This window comes from Scardinius erythrophthalmus, assembly GCF_964197995.2.
Source record: "Scardinius erythrophthalmus genome assembly, chromosome: 24".
In the NCBI taxonomy this organism is placed as follows: domain Eukaryota; kingdom Metazoa; phylum Chordata; class Actinopteri; order Cypriniformes; family Leuciscidae; genus Scardinius; species Scardinius erythrophthalmus.
In genome coordinates, this window is record NC_138244.1 from 12727983 (window position 1) to 12742098 (window position 14116).

Below are 14116 nucleotides of genomic sequence, written 5' to 3' on the forward strand. Positions count from 1 at the left end.
CTATCAGTTTGTCCACCCTGTTAAGTAGTTTTTTGTTTTTTTTACAATAATTTCATAAAATCAGCAACAACAACAAAAAAACACTAGTAATTCAGAGACAATGAAAGGCATTTGTATCTTTGTATTTAATTTACTTAGTTTAATAAATGGATACATTTATTTACCCAAGCTTGACAAGAATAGTTTTTCAAATGTTTTATCTCACCCTATCATGACTACACAAAAATGTATTTTAAAAACTGAGTTCTTCATTTTATGATGGCCAAAAGGCACTGAATACAAGGAATGACCCATTTATTTAGGCGCCTATATCGTGCGCCTTTTAAACCTTTTATAAAAACTTGCATGGTTATTTAGCTTGACAAGTGTGAGGTAAACGGCCCAGGGGCTCTATACTTAAAACACAGGAGATTTTCCTCTCTTCCTAAACATGATAGGTGCAATTTCTTGTTAGAACGCATCATGTCTCGGCTAGCACTGAGCACAGAAATTAATTAAACTGGGCCAAACACAGCAGCTTGGTAGTCATGGTAACACGCTGAAGCCTTATATTTTGCACATGAAAGAACGACTGGGCAGTGGATTTAAGAACCCAACTATGAAAGTTTGGCATATGAATATTAATGAGACTGTGTGACGTTTTCACAGTTGACCTGCTTGATTTGCAAGCTACTCCAGATATACACAACATATATAGTTGTGAACAGTTATTCAGATTATTTTTTTTAATATTTTTGTGAAAGTATTATAGTAGATTTTATATTTTAATACATTTGCAAATAATATACTGTAGTAATAAACTAAATAGGCAAGCATCTGCAAATAAACTCTTTTATTTGGTTCTTTTAATGAATCGTCCGGACAAGACGATTCATTAAATTGCACAATGCTATGCCTTCACTTGCTTGTTGGAAGATCCTATTTTCCATTTCCGAAGTCAAAAGTACTAGTACGCCACATTTTAGGAGGTTTCGGTGGTATGTTTTTTAAGGGATAGTTCACCCAAAAATAAAAATTCTGTCTTAATTTACTCACCCTCATGTTTTCCCAAACCCGTAAGACTTTCGTTCATCTTCAACGTGCTGCGTAACACGAGAATGAACCTCATTGGTTCTTGCGGAAGCTCAAACGTGCTGCGTAACACGAGAATGAACCTCATTGGTTCTTGCGGACGCTCAAACGTGCTGCGTAACACGAGAATGAACCTCATTGGTTCTTGCGGAAGCTCAAACGTGCTGCGTAACACGAGAATGAACCTCATTGGTTCTTGCGGACGCTCAAACGTGCTGCGTAACACGAGAATGAACCTCATTGGTTCTTGCGGAAGCTCAAACGTACTGCGTAACACGACAATGAACCTCATTGGTTCTTGAGGAAGCTTAAACGCGCTGCGTAACACGAGAATGAACCTCACTGGTTCTCGCACGTCAAGCGCACATGCTTAAGCTTTCGTTTACCACAATTGATGTATGACTTGATGAATGTTTAATAAGCCTAAATTCAATCTATTCATCATATAAAGCGATCAAGTCTCTTTTATTGAGTAAGCTGTCAGCTGAGGGACAGAAAGCTCTCTGATTTTATCAAAAATATCTTCATTTGTGTTCTGAAGATGAATTAAAGTCTTACAGGTTTTTAACAACATCAGGGTGAGCAGCCTAATTAATGACCTAACTAACTACTGTAACCCTTTAAATCACTAAAAATAAGCTGTTTTTGAGATTCATTTGCATGAGAATCGGACCACACTAGTTATACAGGGCTGCGTTTCCCAAAAGCATCTTGAGCTGAGTTGATCGTAGAGACCATTGGTGCCCGTGGTTTTAAAGAAATGCAGCCCTGTAGGTGAACCTGATTTCACAGAGTACAACATGTTCCTGGATCAACATCTTTGATGATCCTGGAACAACATTCCAATCATCCTAACAGATTTTGAGGGACAAGTTTACAGGTTTAGGTGCTTCTATATCAGTGTTATTCACCTATCATTTACCTCTGATTTAAGGGATAAGTTACGGGTAGGGTTAGGAATACATTTTTAGACAGGAATGTTGTTCCAGGATCAAAAAGATATATATTGATAAAATTTCAAAAATCAGATCCAAAATCACGGTGACCCAGCCCTGCATGCTTTAGATCAACTCAAAAGAACCGACTCACAAGAGTCATTCATTCGGGAATCAAACTCCACTGTTCATATATAGGCTACTGCAAGTTCACTAAACAACCGTCTCGTTAGAATAAATTGTTCAGGAATCACAGATTAAACATTTCGCTTGGTTGTTTCTTGCAGCAAAGCTAACCCAGAAGTACATCTGAACTATATTTGTAGCATACATGTTTAATGAATCAAGTGTACTTTGACTTCACAGATGTTTTGACATCACGCACAATGACGTCAGTTGAACAATGTCTGTTCTATTGTCTCATAAGGGGAGTCAGTTCTACTTGCCCGATATTGTTAAATGCTACACATTCATTAGGCTACATGGTTTTCAGTGAAGTTTATTTCTTCCAGAGACGCCACCCCTACATTCAGTTTTTGATTAAAGGTTTTCTGGAGGTTGTGACCCTAACTTTAAAGAGCATGTTACTGTCTGTGTTGGAAACCATGGGAACAAAATGGTCCTACTGTGGAAGACCATAAAGCAGAGAATATTGTGTAGGATTCAAGGTTTTCAGATGTTGGTGACTAATGAAACACATTTTATAAAGACATCCTGTGCATCTGTATATGTACATAAAAGATGTTTCCTGGAGCCTTTTGTGAAGTGAATGCCCAATTGCAAGGAATAGAGAATAGCAAAATTAGTATTGTGGGTTTTCAAATGTCACAAAGCATTTGACAAAAAAACAAAAAAAAAGATTTTGAAATGTTAATCTTTCAGGCATTGAATAGAAGGCCGTTCAATCTCTTGAGAACAACAGAATGCAATTCTGCTTTTAAACAATTCAGTGCCCCAAACAGCCCAAAGCATGAAAGGAAATTATGTGGATTTTATATGGTTAGATGTTGCCTATTCATCTTAGATTTTTTTTCTTTGTATGCTGCAGTACACAAACTGTCCCTGAATGTTTGCACCTTTACCTGTGATGAAAGTGGCCAGTAAAACAGTGCTGAGAGTTGTTCGCTCTGCCATCGTGTGCGAAGGGAATTCAGGCTATGTTGGTTAGTTTCTCTTGAACAAACATGAAGAACATTGAATGAACATTGAAGTTTATGTTCAGTGAGTCAGTAAGCTGATGACTCAAGAACGATGAAGCTTTGTGAAGGCATACACTCACTTCAAGATAATCTGGCCGATTTTGGGTCAAATCCCCCTTCCGACGATTATCTTGATGGTTCTACAGATTATTTTATCAGATTTTCTTGTGGTGTCTGTGAGGTGTGTTAAGAGTGACAGAATCGTCTCGGAAGAACGTCGGGGACGCAGCGGAAGCATAACACAAATTCATCCCAACTTTTTTATTTTTTTTTCCCACGAATTTTAAAAAGCAGTCCAAGACTCCAAACACTAGTAGGCTATCGCCATTTCTTCTTTCCCGTCTTCCTCCATGTTTGTTTACTCTAAAGTCACGTTTGACCGCGAGAGATTTTTTGAGATTACCCGTGTTCACAGTCGGGAATTAATCTGGTTGTTTGTGAATGGGAATGTGTGATTTCTTGGTCGCATCGCGACACTCCACACTAAAGGAACACACTTTTAAATCTATGATGTTTTTATCGTCAAGTTTGTGTTCTCTCACATTTTGAAAATCTGATAAGATTAATGTTAAGTGGGAGGTTTAGTAGTGTTTAATACTGTGCTATGCTAATTTAGAAGAGTTTCTGATTTGTGTTTTTTTAAAGGGTTTCCATCATGGTGACGAGTGGAGCATGAGCTTGGTTTGAGAACAGGTACATGTTAAATGTTCTATATTGTCGTTCAGCAATTGCTATGCTATGCTAATGTTATCAAACCATTGTGTTACCATTTTCTGAATTAGCTAGTTATAGCTACAGTTTCACTACTAATATTTAAATTGAGATTACGTGATCATTTTAAGTTAAATGTATGAATTAACTTGGGAGCAATTATATGGAAGCTTGTTTCCGCCACTGAATAATAAATAAATAATAATAATTGTGACTTTTTATCTCACAATTCTGAATTTTTTTTCTCACAATTGCAATATATCAAGTCAGAATTGTGACTTTTTTTCTTAGAATTGCGAGATATGAAGTCAGAATTGTGAGAAATAAAGTCGCAATTCTGAGAAATAAAGTCGCAATTGCGAGATATAAAGTCAGAATTGCACGATATAAAGTCGCAATTGCGTGTTATAAAGTCAGAATTGTGAGATGTAAACTATTCTGAGGTAAAAAAAAAAAAAGTCTGTCTTTTTTTTCCTTAGAATTGGATTTTATATCTCACAATTGTGAGTTTATATCTCACAATTCTGAGAAAAGATGTCAGAATTGCGAGATATAAACTCGCAATTGCGTGTTATAAAGTCAGAATTGCGTGATATAAAGTCACAATTGCGAGAAAACAAGTAATAAAAACTCGGTGAGTGTTTTAGCGCAATTTTCTCACCTCATGGGATCACAACACTAAGAGATAGTAAATCTTTTCCTGGATTTTTTTTGTGCGTTCCCGAGATTAGACCTTCCTTAACATAATGCCGAAAACCCGAAGTCTCTAGGTGGTCTGGTTGAGGAGTAGATAGAAGTGCAAGATTGGTGCGCACAGACGCACAGAACAGAAATCATGAGTTAACAAGCGCAATTTTGTCCGGTGGAAAATTGCTCTAAAAAGTCAGAATTCTGACTTTATAACGCAATTCTGACTTTATATCTCGCAATTCTGACTTTATAACACGCAATTGCGGCTTTATTTCACGCAATTCTGACTTTATATCTCGCAATAAAGTCAGAATTGCGAGATGTAAACTCGCAATTGTGAGATAAAAAGTCGCAATTATCTTTTAAAATGTTTTATTTTGTGGTGGAAACAAGCTTCCATACAATTAAAATGTATGAGTACAAAATTAAAATCTGCCAGTTCTGCTTACTTAAACTTTGAATTTATTGAGTTTTGCCAACTCAACATTCTTTTGCCCAAAACAAACGAAGCTCTACATTTTTGACAAGTTTCCGAGTGGAACGTAATATCACTAATCGTTAACCCAAGAACCACACACCGACTGAGTGAGCGAATCAATACGATTTTTTTTTGTAAATCTTGAGTTGTTCATTAATAAGATCTGAACCTGATCTACGCAAACATCTAAGGTTTTTGTGGTATAAATTCTCTGGTCTCCTGTGTTCTACTGTTCGATTTATAAGTCAGTTAACCTTCAATGATTTATCTTGTCCTTCGAACTCAAGCTGGAGCTCTTGAAGGCTTTAGTCTTTACAAATCTGATAAGAAATGCAGAAAAATCGATGTCATGTCCAGACATGGCGAGACATGTTTGCTGGTGCACGACTCAGCTGTTTTATTTCCCTCAACCAGCTGCTGTCCTTTGAATCAAGCACAGAGGAGAACATTTATTTTTGGCACAGGCAAGCAGAAGGAGATATTCTCACTTCAAGATTACGGCAAATCTTTGTGTTATCTGTTTATTCAAATTCATATGCATACAATGCGTCTCCCACATGGCCAGTGATTTTTACGCTTATGTCGTTTTCCATATTGTAGTGTCTTCAATTGCATCCTTGATCACAGGCACAGAGTACAGAACATCATTATATCTTCATCACTGTGAACACATATTTGAGCATTGAATACTTCTGAATATTAACATTCTTTAATTTGTTCAGGTCAGTTCTGTTCTGAAAACAGAATTCTGTTCTGCTTTTTTGTTTGGTTCTGTTTTTGGTTCTTTGGTCCTTTTTCTCTTCTGTCTTGTCTTTCTTTCTCTTTCTTTCTTCAGTTCTGTTTGGTTCTGTTGTTACATTGCAATATGTTCTGAACTGTTCTGTTCCATTCTGATTTATACAGTTCAATTCTTTTCTGTTTGGTTCTGTTTTCTTTTCTGTTTGTGTCTATTATTCTGTACTGTTCTGTTCAATTCTACTTTATTTTGTTCTTTTCTGTTTATTTGGTTCTATTTTCTCTGCTTTCTATTCTAATTAGTCTACAAAATCAAAGATCTGGAGTTTCATTTATGTATTTACATATTTTTATGTTATATAAAGACCCACGTTTAAACATGCATGTGTATGCATGCATTTCTAACATCGACACATCCTCGAGATTTTACAGGTCACTGTATGATATTGTCCTCTATTAAAGTTTAATAAGCAAGTGTCCTAAAGGAGACGAGGGACAATCAAGTCTTCCTGCTGCTCTTCTCTGTGAATGCCACCATAGTTATGCATCTTTTATTCATGCGTTGACTTTTCCTAGTGCGTCTTTGTACTCCATTATATCAAAACCCACCTAGCATCACCATCACAGGCTACTCCATTCAAGATTCAGCTTTACTGTTAATTTGTCATAAACATATACAAAAATTATTTTCGTTTTGAGTTGGAGTCGGACCTATCAAATGGCCTGTTCTTTTTGTTACATAACAGCCATGAACTATGATGTGCAACATGCTGCTGGGTGGTGGGTCATTTTAGGCGGAGGGACTTTCTCATTTTAGAGCTTTTGACTGGACAAAAGGTATCTAGTCCAGGATGAGTCATCAACATTTTTGGTTTATTTTCCCAGAAGAGAACACATCTTTGCATTCCACTGTGCAGATTTTCCATCGTTTTCCTATGTAAACATGCACTAGACTGGCGTGTTTAACCATTGCACGTGTCTCTCATCTATTTGAGAGTTCGACTTTTAAAAAACATGCCCTTGAATGTTTGAATTTTGTCAACTTTCATGAGCATGCTAGCTTGTCATTCATTCATTAACTATAGTATTTAAGTCGTATCCGACTCTTGGTGATCCCACCACTCTCACCACACGCGAGAGACTGTCCATGAATTTTCTTGCCGATGATTTTCCCAAGGTACAGTAGGTCGCCAGATCTTTCCCCAACACTCCCGATTACATGGCTTGAGACACACACACACACATTTACACCTACGGACAATGTAGGGTCTTCAATTCACCTATACTGTATGTTTTTGTATTGTTGAAGAAACCCATGCAGACACAGGGTTCAAACTTCACACAGAAAGATGACCTCAAAGCTAACAGAAATGGACTCAAAGTCACAAAACTCTCACTTTAAGGTCTTTTGTGGAAGTTCCAAGTGAATTTAGAGAAAGGTGAACTCAAGGTTGAACTTTAATATGTGATTTGGTCCTCACCTCAAAAACATCAAGATAGATTTGTTTGGGTATATTTGGAAATGAAATTTCCAAGTCTGTCTTGCTGTTTTTCTTCTTTTCAAATTCGTTTTTTGTTCAAACTGCATTATCAACTGATTTTTGAAATTAATGCAATCATCACCCGGTAGCTTTGTACAGTATTCTATCATCACTCATTTTTGTTGACTAAGCCATAACAGTGTAACCAAAAATAGCAAGCATTCTTTGAACGATTTTGCAAATGCCAACATATGCCACAGTAATGATGCTGAGGTGACATTTAAAAGGTACAGTAACAGCATACAGTAGGTTCGAAAAATTGATTTACTTGATATTTTAGGACGCACAATTAAAGAGGGGTTGTTTTTTGATGAATCAAGGCAGGAATCTCTTGCTAATGAGCCAATAGAGAACATTGTGGGTCATAAAGCGTTCTGAGCATATTTAACGAGTTGCCATAGAAATATACCATAAAGAATTGTAGTCATAGGTACATCATAATTAGATCTTTTAATAGTTACGCCGTTTTTAGAGACAATGACAGTTCTCCTAAACAAGAGGAGGCAGAACATGTACTCATTATTCCTTACAAGTGTTCCTTGAAGTATCTCTCAAAATAATTATTTTTAGCGTTTTATTTAGAAAACAATCAATGCAATACAAGCATCGACATATTGACTCCTACAGAAGCTCATATTATGTCATATTGCAGTGGACACAACCTCCCACCTGAGTAAACCCAGCTGCTCTGACTGACTTCAGCAGTGATTATTTATTTTTTAACCTCATTACGGATGACACAAATGTCTTCCTCAGCAGAGGGGCTGTTGCCATAGTAACAGAGTGCAGCAGTGTCACATGGTCCCTCATATGGGACATGCCCTTTCTAAGTTTTTATTCTGTTACAAACATGGTCAACCAATCACAGTGGACACGCGGCCTACATGATGTAATATGTCAGAGTACCGGCGACATGATGTCAGTGGTCAGTGATAGCTCTTAGTGGGACAGATGTCTGAGAAAGCGTCTGCTCTGGCATGTGTGATTCATCAAGTGATGGAATATACAGACACGGTGTTTCCATCTTTATTTGTTCTTCAGGGGGCTCAACTGTAATGAGAAACAGTGCGGCGAGTTTCAAGAGCCAAAGGCCATAATCATGTGACAGTCAGGCACCTTGGATTTAGTGATGATAAACAAGGAGCCCGCTGGCATTCTGGGAAAAGTTAGGCTCCTGTTGTTCATTTGAAAGTACTTCTGACCAAGATAAAGATTGATCTGGACCTGCTTAGAATCTGATAACAGTTCCAGTAGAAGAACCTCAAGGGGACAGTTCACCCACAAATGAAAATTCAGTTATCGTTTATGCACCCTCAATTCCTTCCTTATGAATTTCTTTTTTCTGTGGAACACAAAAGGAGACGTTTTTAGAGGAAGGTATTGCCTTACAATGGAAGTGAATGGTGACCAGAGATGTCACGCAAGATATTCAGTGAATAACAACACAAAAGCATCATAAAAAATGTCTGTTCTACAAGGGTTAGTTCACCCAAAATTGAACATTCTGTCAAATTCAATCATATAAAGCGATCGTGTCTCTTCAGAAATTTTTGACTAAACCATATCCAGTTCATATGGATTAGTTTTACGATCTCTTTATGGAAATTCTGAAGCGACAAAGTGGTAGTTGTGTAAACTGTCAATGGAGGGACAGAAATCTCTCAGATTTCATTCAAAATATCTTGATTTGTGTTTCCGAAGATGAACGACATGGAGAGTTAATAATGACAGAATCTTCATTTTGGGGTGAACTTTACCCTTTCACACAAACGTGGTGTTTTACACATATTTTGAATTACGTTAATATTGCACTGTGTTGTGTTTTATAAGAAATGTTCGTAAACGTAATTTTATGTCCTGTCAGAAAATTACCAATACCTTTTTTTTTTTTTATATAGAGTCAATAGCCATTTCATGAGTCAAGATACTTTTTTGGTGTAATTTTGTTATTTTTAATTAAAATATCATCTAAATGTAATTTTACATTAAAGCTGTAATATGCATATATATACTTTAAAAAAAACATAAACTTAAAAAACAAACAGAAATAAAGCAAGTAGTTAAAACTAAACCTTAAATAAATATTAAGCCAAATTGAATTAAAAAAAAAAAAAAAATTAACAAAATCACATAAAAAGTACTAAAATTAAAATATAAAAATAAAAGATATTTAAAAATATTAAGAATGAAGGTCATACAGTTTTGGAACATGATGACAGAATTATCATTTTTGAGTGAACTATCCCTTTAAAAGTGTTATTAATCCAATCAAGTTTAACAAAGCTGATCTGATATTCCTGTAGCTGTTGTGCAATGGCTTACTTGAGCCTTGATACGACAGACTAAGCATATTATTTAGTGCAGTGGACTGATGGGATACTGTGCCATAAATTCACACATTGTTTCTTAAGGCTACTGCGTTTGTTCCTGTGGAGCTGGTGAGAGATGTGCCAATGCAATCTCAAAGAAATCGTACATCGATTTTAGAATCGAATGTAGAATGATGTAGAAATTACATCATAAATTACATTTGGACATACTGTGCTATGAAAGATGATCAAGCGCATAGAGATCAGAGGAGCACGACTGCTGAGTGCTTCGACTCAATCAGTGTCATATATGTGAAATCTTTCAAGTTCCTCCCTGTAATAAAAATCAACAATTGTGCTAAATGTGGCCAATATGGTTGTCGTCTTGCTCCTATAGTGACAAATAGTGGTGTGGCTTCAAGATTGCACCAAAATATTCAGTTGCAGAATGATTAATTGATTTAAATAAATAGTGCATTAATTAATAAAAAATAAAATAAATTTGCCACAAGCAATTTATCTAACTCAGTTCTCTTCTGATAGTGTCAGTGCAGTCAAATCAATAATATTGCTGAATATTAAGTGTCCCCAAATAAGCAAGCCAGAGGATTTAGTACACTATTGATACAGTGTGACTGGAGTATATGACATGAGTTTACATCATTTTCAACGTGTAATAAATAAAACATAACTATAACTCAGGGATGAGTTATATGAGTTAGGCTATAATTGTTTCCCTGTGGTAATCATCAGCTTGTCACAGATGCTGTTGAAAGTGCTGAACATAATATGTTTCTATGGGTTATTTATAAGTAGAATGAGCCTTCATGCACTTTTCTTGTACTTGACCTCTACTTTATCATTGACAATTCACCGTTTGAATGTAGTAGTAAATTCTATACTAAAGGAAATGTAGACCTAATTGTAGCGCATGGCAAACACCAAAGACTTCATCAGATATATCCCACAGTGCTCTGTGTGTGAGAAAGCAGCATCTTGGAGTTCACAGGACATTGTCCAATACAGGGATTTGCTGACGGCGAGTGTGTGGGAATGAGCAGTAATGACTGGCTTTGATTGAACTTTACTTGGTGTTTACACTTGGTCACTTCATGCATTTTGATTGGATCACTATTCAGTGCATTACATAAACACATACGGTTCACTGTTGCACTAAAAGAAGGGTTATCGTAAAATAAACCTCTTAAAAAAATTAAATATAACTATCATAAACTAAATAGAAATTAGAAATGTTGCCTAGCTTAAACTGAAGCAATAAAATGACTAACCGGAAATAAAAACTAAAACAGAACTATGTAACTGAACCTACTTGGCCGGCCCCGAGCAGGATTCGAACCGAGGTCTCTGGCGTGGGAAGCATGTGCGCTAACAAGGATGCTAAAGACAGCAGCCTATAACGTCAGTTGCTAGCGCGCCTCTTGAGATCAGGGGAGTGAGGTTTACACACACAGCTCTTACTGACATACGTCTATTACACTCACCCCCCTAAACCTCACTCCCATCCGGGTCACGGCACCAAATGTAACCGGTCCTACTCGACCCGCTCCGAGCGGGATTAGATTCAGGGTAACAAGACGCTAAAGACAGTCGCTAATGCGCCTCTTGAGACCAAGGGAATGAGGTTTAATGCACAGCTCTTACTGGTCTACATATGTTGCACTAAATATAAATTAAACCGAAATAGTATTATTTAAAGAAAAATACACAAAAGTACATCAAATTACAGAAACATTTTAATGAAAACAGTAAATATAAAAATAAAAGCTAATTCAAAATATTAATAAACTATATAAATAATACTAGAATAACAGATCTATAAACACATAAACACATCTGTGAGCTGATTATCGGTTAGCAATTTTAGAATGATGGCTTCCTCTTTGTGAGTGAAATAAGGTCTGTACTGAACAATACTTCCTAAAGAAGAATTACTTAAAAATGTTCCCGTTTTGTTCCCTAACATAAATGATGCATAATCATATCTCAAACATGAATTTCAAGCATAGTGTGCTTTAAAAACATAAGGTGAAAACAAAATGTACCACCATTGTGATATAATAGATGATCTGTCTTAACAACTTCACGAACAGTACTGTACAAGCAAGGCTGAAAACATTTAGTGTGATGAAAGAGGAAGCCACAGTATTTCACTGTGCTTACAAGATCTATCAATATAATGGTCAAGGTGATGTTGCCAGAACGTTCCACATAGCCTTCAAACAAGTAGAGCATGCCATGTTACGTAAGTGTGCTCTGTCAAAGCTTTTTTTGATAGTTCTTCAGTAAAAGCGAATCTGATCAAGCCCCAGTAATAACGTCTTGTGGCCACTGGATAGATACGCAATGGCTGTGAGGCCATTTTGCTTCAGCCAGCATATAACACACTTAAATAATATCTGATGCCCCTTGGCATCAACATGTCCAACATTAGAGACTTATTTGAACCTCCAATGGTTGGTATTGCTTCATACTATTGATGGGAATTGTGGAGGAATACACTAGTGCTGCCAAAGTACATGAAATCACACATAATTTAAGATCAAAATGTGTTCAGTATCGTATGCAGTTTTAAAGTAATCGACTTGATCTTGAAGCACTTTTAAGCATATCTCCAGACAGTCTTTCTCCAACCAAAGTTTCTCAAGCGCAGACAGCAATGTATTTATATTTAATACCGTCCTGCAAAACACCATCAGTCAGGGCTCCAAACTGCGATTAAAAAGGCTGCAATGCAAAGAAGCGAAATATTTACGGCTCTAATTAAAACTCCAAGGGTTGGGGAAATGCGTGCGTAATAATATATGGTTTCAGACTTAACGAACAAAAGCCGTGATGCCTGATTTGCAAACAAATCAGTCAAAAAGATTCATAAGTTGGATCCCAAATGACACACTGAACACAATGAATTTTTCGTTCATTAAGTGCTTCACCATGTATTTGAAGTATATTTTTTCATTTAGGGACTTTCAGTGTGAACACACTACTCATAATATTTATACAAAATGGCATAGAATAGTGTACAAGTAGGCTTCGCAAATTGGGACGTAGACAGTCTCAAACTCGGTTTGAATCAGACTCACTTGATCAGTGAATCGTTCAAAGCTCTTACAGATTTCACAACTGACTCCCTTGCTGAACCGGAAGTCGTTTTCCGGTTATGTCCGATTGAAAATGAACCAGAAACCATCTTTTAGATTCAAGTTAGTCTGTTTACTGAGGGCTTTATCATGTTCACAACAGAATTTTGTTAAAATAATAAAACGGATATATTTTTAGGTTAAAGCTACAGTGTGTAGGATTTTCTCCCATCTAGCTGTGAAATTGTTTATGACTACCAACTGAATATTACTTTCTAGCCCCTCCCATTCCGAGGCCGTTTTAACTCCTATGGTGGCCGTATTATTTCAAATCTTCCGGCAGTCGCGAGTAATCTCCCCCTCGTATTCGTCACGGTGCCACTGAGTGTAAAAACGCGAAAGGCGAAGCTTGAATTTCCAGGTATGTCCCTCTTTGGCTAATGTATTTTCAAGATGGAGGCGCAACATGGCTTCCGCCATTCGAGCAACTCACTCGTATGTATTCTAAATGGCAGATTCTACGCTTACGAGAATACTTGATTAGTTGGTAGAAGTACTTTAATTAATTAACATTAATGAGCACATATAATTTTGAAAGAACAAAGTGTTTTTTGTTAAGAATCAACTTTAAAAAAAATAGTTTCTTTGTAATGTTGAATCAATTTCAAGGGACTCTTTGTTTTGGAGTAAGGTGCTGTCACAACATGAGGGTGAGTAATTGATGACGGAAGTTTCATTTTTGGGTGAACTAACCTTTTAAGACTGAAAGGTGGGTGACATTTTCAACCTACATTTTAATAAAGAAAGTGACTGATATGACACAATACAATAGGGATCAGAATTGACAGCTTTAATATTGGAAAAAAGTTGAAAAACCACAGTAGAAAAACATTCTAGTGTTTATATAACTTAAATTGTCATAGTCTATTTATTAAAAACATTTTTTCATCAAAGCACATAGCAGTGACTAATGTTAAAAGGCAAACTGCACTCAATGAGTGCTTGAGAACAATCTTTTTTATTGAAAACAAAATGTCATTTGACTCCTAGATGTTAAAAGTCTGGTGCCCTGTCAGCGTAATTTGTATCTCTCAAAATACATCCCAAAAGACATTTTAAAGCGTCTTTAAACATCAACCCTATCCGGCAGACCGACTCTTTTTGTTATATAAAGACGAAACAGAGCACATAAACTGTTCCTACACAAAGGTAGAAGAAGGCCAAGCGTACTTAGCCTTGCCTCTAAGAAGACTGCTTTCTTTCAAAGCGACAGAACAGCTGAAGAGAGACTCGACCGCTCTCTAGATTAGTCCCGTATGAATAATCCAACAGGAAACACAGTTTCCGCA